Source organism: Botryllus schlosseri, chromosome 15, assembly GCF_051294905.1.
Source record: "Botryllus schlosseri isolate E-star chromosome 15, Bs_hap1, whole genome shotgun sequence".
NCBI classification, from domain to species: Eukaryota; Metazoa; Chordata; class Ascidiacea; order Stolidobranchia; family Styelidae; genus Botryllus; species Botryllus schlosseri.
Window position 1 is genome coordinate 7,894,478 of NC_137250.1, and position 7,441 is coordinate 7,901,918.

Consider the following 7,441-nt stretch of genomic DNA (forward strand, 5'->3'; position numbering starts at 1 on the left):
AATTCCTATTTAGCATCATTTCCGGGACTGTTTTTGTCTGCAACTCCGAAAATGCCTGCCTTTGATACAATTAGCGAACCACCAACAATCACGCGAAGAAATACAATGCAAGTTCTACACCACACTCAATGTCAATATGAATCTTGAATTTTTGCGACCATACCCAGCCCTAGTACAAGCAGGAGTCTGTCAAGAAATCTGCTCTTCTTCATGCACTTGCCCATGCTCGCTTAACCTTGATTACAAGTAACGCTGCTGGATACGACTTTACTATAGTAGTATGAACCAAATCATTTGCAGGGTGAGTGATCTTAGATGGTCTGGCGCAATACAGAATCAGTTTGTCATAAAATCCGCGTCTCAGTGATCATCGGCAGTCCCGTCAACTAGAGTTACCGTATTTCGGAATCGGGAAAGGAGGATACTTTTACCAAATCAGAAAAGTTAGTTGATCAAGACTGGAAACAGCCGATTTTTCTATTTTTGCTGGAAAATTTGTGAAGTTGATTTAAAAAAGGTCGTCACTCTCAATCGACTCCCGAATGACCCGGTCGAATGTCCGTATTTGCTATTTAGTGTTATTTATGCCGATTTTCAGTCGAACCTGTCCATTATCCTAGCTGTAAAAGCTGAAAAGGAGGACGAATTGCCAAAAAGGAGAACATTCAGGCGTCCTCGGATGACATTTTCAAATAGGCTACCTAAAAAAGGAGGACAAATCCTCCTAAAGGGGAACGTATGATAACCCTACATGAACGATATAGTCTGCTAATCATTGTACGTACATTGCAGGTACAGGTACACAAACAGGTGTACACAAGCAAAACACTGAAGGCTAAAATGGTGCTCATCAATTACCCTTCATAATAAGCATATGACACGAGACTGGTAGAACTAATCCGAGATCTATATTTCAAGTTACCTAAATACTCTCATCAGCGCGGCAGTAGAGAAAAAGAAATTCAGTACAGTTACTGTAAGGCCAGCAACGTTACTCGGCAATGTTAAAGCATGATGGTTTAAGGGATGCCATATAAACGATGCATTTAGTAACAATCAATTTATTTCTCATTTGCAACGTAGTCAAATAGCTGGTCACGCGTATACTCCAATTTGATAACCGCTGATATACGGTCTTCTACAAGTGTCATAGTAGACATACATAATTTGTTCACTTTATTTCAGCTGCTTTAAAAATGGATATTTTTAGATTTTCTTTCCACTATCGAGATATTCGGGACCTTCGATAGGCATAGGCCACGAGATATCAAGATAACCAAGTCTATACTCACAAGTTGCATTGATCAACCATAATGCTATTTGGTGGGCTAGTGGCTCCGCTTTCGCGTTAATATGGATTCTGTGTAAGGTGTTGGAACTCATTCCCGCTATAGTAACCCGGCGTCTTTATTTTGCACTCGGAACTCTCGTACCTATCGTGGATAGGTAACTTATCGCACAGATTCTGAGGGATAATAGCGTGCATTCACACCTTAATATAGTGTTCCACGAAGACAGAACTTACCTCAGGATAAAACCACGATATAAATCAAGGGCGGGCAACTTCTTCAGTCGGCGGGTCGGATACGGAAAATCAAGTACTTGGCGGGCCAGATTCCTAAATCGATACAGTGTTGAGCTGCCGAAGGCAGCGAAACAGAAAAATAAACTGCACATATTAAGTCACAGTATATAATTTCTGTAGTGGATCCATTTGGAATTCTTACGATCGAATATAACAAATTGGATTTGGTTAGGTAAGAATCCCAATGCTTTACGACTAGATCTCTTCCCCGTAGGCCGTCATTGGTGGGATTGCCCCTACCCACGGAAGTGTATTTACCCACCTATACAACAGACTTGGACAACTAGATAATTTTAGTTGTCTAATTTCACTAAATTAGAGCGAAATGCCAGGAATCTAATTCTAATCTAATTTGTGAAATGCTCCCATGCTCTGATTCTAATTCTAATCTAATTTGTGAAATGTTCTTATGCTCTAATTCTAATTCTAGTCTAATTTGTGAAATGTCCGTATTCTCTAATTCTATAATTCTAATCTAATTTGTGAAATGCTCCCATGCTCTGATTCTAATTCTAATCTAATTTGTGAAATGTTCTTATGCTCTAATTCTAATTCTAGTCTAATTTGTGAAATGTCCGTATTCTCTAATTCTATAGTTTTAATCTAATTATTGTTTTCCTGAAAATGCGTCTTTGTCCGAAGCATATTGCAGTATTGCAGTGAGTTAAAAAGAATATCCCTCTTGCGCAGGGAAATCCAGTGCCAAGCCGCCATCGCCTTACTCACACCGTGCAGTCATGGTAGATATTATGACGAATATAACCTGCTAGAGTAGCTTGTAGTCTGCGAACAACATTCTAGTTTCTAAAACTTTACGTTAGTACATCGCCATTCTGACTAACATGGGCGATGCCCACGATTACCATAAAAGAAGTAATATTTTATTAAAGTATAGTAAAATTCGAGAGAATCTTGGTGTACAGAGGTTAACCATTCTCATATTTATGGGACTGCACTGCTGTTGTTGTTTATTAAACAAAAATATGTGGCGCTTATCGCTTCACGGCTTTTTGCACCACGCATTGATTTGATGTGAATTGCATTTTGCTGTATTCATTTCCTATGTACAATTTCATTCGATTTCCAAGTTTTTGCGAACTAAGTAGCTCTAATTCTAATTCTAATCTAATCTGGAAAAAGCTTAGTAGCTCTAATTCTAATTCTAATCTTTTTTGAAAAAAGCTGCGTATAGCTCTAATTCTAATTCTAATCTAATTTGGAAAAAATGTGCAGCTCTAATTCTAATTCTAATCTAGTTTGAAAAAAAAACTGTGGAGCTCTAATTCTAATTCTAATATAATTCAGAGAAGCTGAAAATTTTCTAATTGTCCAAGTCTGCTAACAAGGAATACTTTAAAGCCATTTCTCGCTGATAATGACGAACATAATGTGGATCCGAGAACAGCATTGTCGTACAGGCGCCGCCATGTCTGCTTCTCTCTGGTCAATCAACACACGGTACAATCCTTAATTAAGACATTAAGACGTTCGGTAAGCCCGGTATCCCAAATTTACCAAGATATCAATTCATTAGGGTTGAGTAGGTGTGGAGATAGCGTATAGTGGTAAAATCCACAGCTACAACACCAACGGGTTATGGGCAATGTTCCCTCTAAGCTGCGCACGTGCGCAAATGCACAGTGCTGAAAGGGTCTCTGCGCACAGGAAATCTAAGCTGCGCACAAAAAATCTGAAGTGATGACTTTTTTTAGTCGTTGCGCACTGTTGCCCAAGGGACCGCGAAAGCGCGCAAATAGAGGTAACATTGCCAGGTGAAGATAGTGTTATCGCTGAAGTCTGAAACCGGGGTACAAGTGCGGCCCGCAAGGTAAATATTGCACTCTGTGAAGAATAATAATTTGCAATGACGTGGGCCTCACGAAACAGATTTTTCTTTTAGTATGGCCTCGTACGCGTGAGCGATACTGATATCATTTCAATAGCGCAATCTTTTCTGGGATGGCGAAATAACATGGTTCAACAAAGTTATAAATAACAATGGGCTAGCTTGAAGTTGATCTGCGAGAAACTATAACGAATAGTATTCTCAGCGTGGCATGAACATGAACATTGCATAAGATTTACTGTACAGTGTACAGTTATACATGCCGTGAATTTTTTAAGTCATCACTACCATCAGGCAAATCTAATCACGTATGGTGATATAGTATAATATGCAGAATATGCAAGTGCAAGTACAAGCACCAATATTGTTGAAAAATCCTTCCCCTTGCAAATGTTGTTAGGGAAATGCTTCAACTGCGCACTGTGGGGCGATGAATTACATCAGCTTCTCAGCAGCACAAATTTTGATTTCATTCGATTCGTTTGAACAGGAATCTTCTGTCGATAAGGTCATACGATAATATTGTTCTTGCTTCAGTCAGACTTGAATATTCGTGTCATTGTATATGGGATGACTGTATGTCTTGATAGTAATGAGTGCAGAGCCGGTATTCAGACGTCACATCAATGTTTTAACACGTTAGGCCTACATCGATCGCATGCATTGATTCGAAGTGCGTTCTCGTGCCTGTATGTCTGATATAGTCTATCTATGTCACCATTTCACCTATGTCATGATGATGATGATGTACGTACACGGATATATTGTGACGTCACAGATGGTCGCACAAAATTACGTTTCGCGGTGTTTTGGCAGCTGCTTGACTGTGTGGCCAACGTTGAGTGAATACTCGCTAATTCTGCTTGTCACTGTTTATATTGATCGCTTCAATGATGGCGAAACGAATGGGTAGTTTCTCATGCTCATCCCTTCACTAAGCCAAATTAGCAAAGAAGTGCGATCCGTTTAACATGGAATGGTTGTCGGAGCATGTGAAAACGGAAGACTAAGTCGGTAGGCTGCGCCAAGCCCGAAGACGTTTAATTATTATTTAGGGGTCCTATACCTTTTCCAACACACCTGACTCGATCAACTCAACCGGCAAATCTTATTACGTGAGCAAAGAGAGCATAAAAATTGATAGCAATATACCGACTCAATCATGAATCATATAATTTTTTGGCACTGCGCACGTTCAGGCGACACACCCACCCAACGGACACCCAATTCAGACGATAAGCAGCGGCAAAAAGCCCGAGGGGGTCTGGGGGTGAAGCCCCACAGAAGTTTGATTTAATACCCTATGGGGGGCCTGGTTCCGCACTGCTGTCCAAGGGCCTGCGCAGTGAGTTGGCGTGTTTGCGCAGATTCGTGAAAAATTAGAGGGAACATTGGTTATGGGTTCGAGTCCTACCGACGTCGACTCTACTTAAATGTTGGAGGTTTATCTAGGCTCCTCCTCACCGTCTCATTCGCATAAGCGTAAGGTTACCATATTTTGGAATCGGGAAAAGAGGACACTTTTTCAAAACTTTTAGACTTACAATACTGCAGGAGTACAATCCGGAAAATTTGCCACAAAATTGTGGTTGGTTGACTAAAAAAATGTCAACTGTCCGGCTCAACTCCATAACTACAGTTTTTCTTTCACACTTTCCCTTGGCTGACTAAAAAAATCAAAAAAGGTCGTCACATAATTCGGACGCGAATTTCCTGTTTAGCGTCATTTATGCCCATTTTCACTCGAATCTATCCATCAGGGTTGTAATGACTCGAGTCATGACTCGACTCGAGTCCGACTCAAGTCACGTTTTTCAGATGACTCGACTTGCCTCGAGTCATTTTCGTATTTTGAGACTCGAGAGTATTTTGAGACTCGACTCGAGTCAATTTGTGTATTGACTCGACTTGGACTTGGTCTTTGTGGACCATTGTGCATGACTCGAACCAAGTCATATGACTCGAGACTAGGGCTGGGCACAATGATTCGAGTACTCGAATCTGAATCGAGTATTAAATTTAATGATTCGAGTCGAGTGGTAAAAGACGAATTTTTCGAGTACTGAAATTATACGCTTCTCGCCACTGAAAGTTAATTTATCAACGAGAATGATAGTTTCGATACTAATTTTCACTGTTGAAGCCTTGAAACCTTGATTGGCGGTATCGCAACATAAGAAACATAAGTTCAGAGCTACGAAGGTTACTGGATGTAGCACATTTCCAAAGTCATGATTATCCCACAACATTGTCACCAAGTGGAATGCAATCGGCATGGTCGAAAAAATACCAATACATCATTTATGAGATGTATAAATGCATTATACTCCTAGTGGTGGCATAAACGCTGCATATTTGAACTTTGACGTATTACATTCTTTTATGACGTCATAATGAGTAATACTCGATTACTCGACTCGACTCGAAGCAAATTACGTGATTCAGAATCGAATCACTCAGATACTCGATTTTGCCCAGCCCTACTCGAGACTCAGACGGCCAAGACCGACGTTTCATTGTAATTTCGAGGAATAGTACAGTAATCACACTTTTGGGATTTCGTCTATTGATACTGGTACTTGAAAACACGTCCAGAAACTGCTAAAAATGACGAAAATTATAGTATATTATAAATGAGAACCCTTCGATATCACTAAACAGAGTCATAAAAAGTGGATTTAACAAGCCTTTAACTGTAAATCTGGGAGGATAACATAATGACTTGGACTCGACTCGAGTCATAATACCATGACTCGGACTCGAACCTCTGCTCGATGACTTGGACTCGGACTTGACTCGGTGGTGAATTGAAAATGACTCGACTTGACTCGAGTCAAAACTATAAAACTGAGATTGACTTGTGACTCGGAGCCTTGTGACTTGGTTACAACCCTGCTATCCATCATGTTACCCCTAAAAACGAATTGCCAGAATGGACGACATTTCGACTTCCTCGGAAGGCATTTTCAAAAACCTGTAAAGGGAGTACAAATCCTTCTAAAGGAGGGCGTATGGTAACCCTTCATAAGCGGGGTCTTAGAAAAGCCGAGAAGTGTGCCGTGCTACAAGTCGGCGGTTACGGAATCATAAAATAAGAAATATCGGCCTGGTGTAAATGACCATTGTAGTCGACAAACACCATAATTACCACAAATAACATTCGGGTTGAGTAGCCTACATCGTAAATGCCGATAATGCAAGTCTTCTCGCTTCGACGAAATTACGCGTAATCTCCACTCTCGCACGCTGCGCACACACGCATATCATAACAAGTCGCTAAAACTTGACATATTTATAGCAAGTACTGGGGAATCTCAGCAGACTGGGGCTGTTAGCCACATCATCATACAAGACGGGAAACTGTCCGCGGAAACTGTCCGTATATAGAAGGCTTTGACTAACATCGCGAAGGTCAATTTACAAGCTAGTTCTTTCTAAGGCTAAGAATTGAATGTGTCAGCCGATGCTACCATGGCAGAATTACCTACTTTTCAGTGTTATAAACATTTCATTGCAAATTTAAGTTAATGTTTTTCTATACGTAAGTCGCAATTGTTTCCCAATTTTGGTGCCATATTTGTTGCGATCATACCCAAATGTATCGTCGGAAGCGGTACGCGTTTTTATTACATTCGCCACCACCTATCTTTGTGGAAATGTATTTTCGGCACTCTTTTATATGAAATCGAAGTCGTGGATTTTCAAGACACGACTATACGTATTTCAAGAAATGAAGTTGCAAAACTCACTTTGAAATAATAAGTCAACCCACTTTCTCCAAAAATAGTATGATGTCATTTTCAAGAATAGTCATCTTGTTGCTGTTTATCACTAGCCTATACAGATAGCATTTGCACAAGACACATGACTATTGCACGATAATTGACCTAAATTTGAACTAAAACTTTCGGGGGTCCGCGGTGGTCCAGAAGGGGTCCGCGAAGGCAAAAAGGTTGAGAACCACTGCCTAACCAATTCCTCTCAGCAGACAGACATGAAGTAGGCCTATA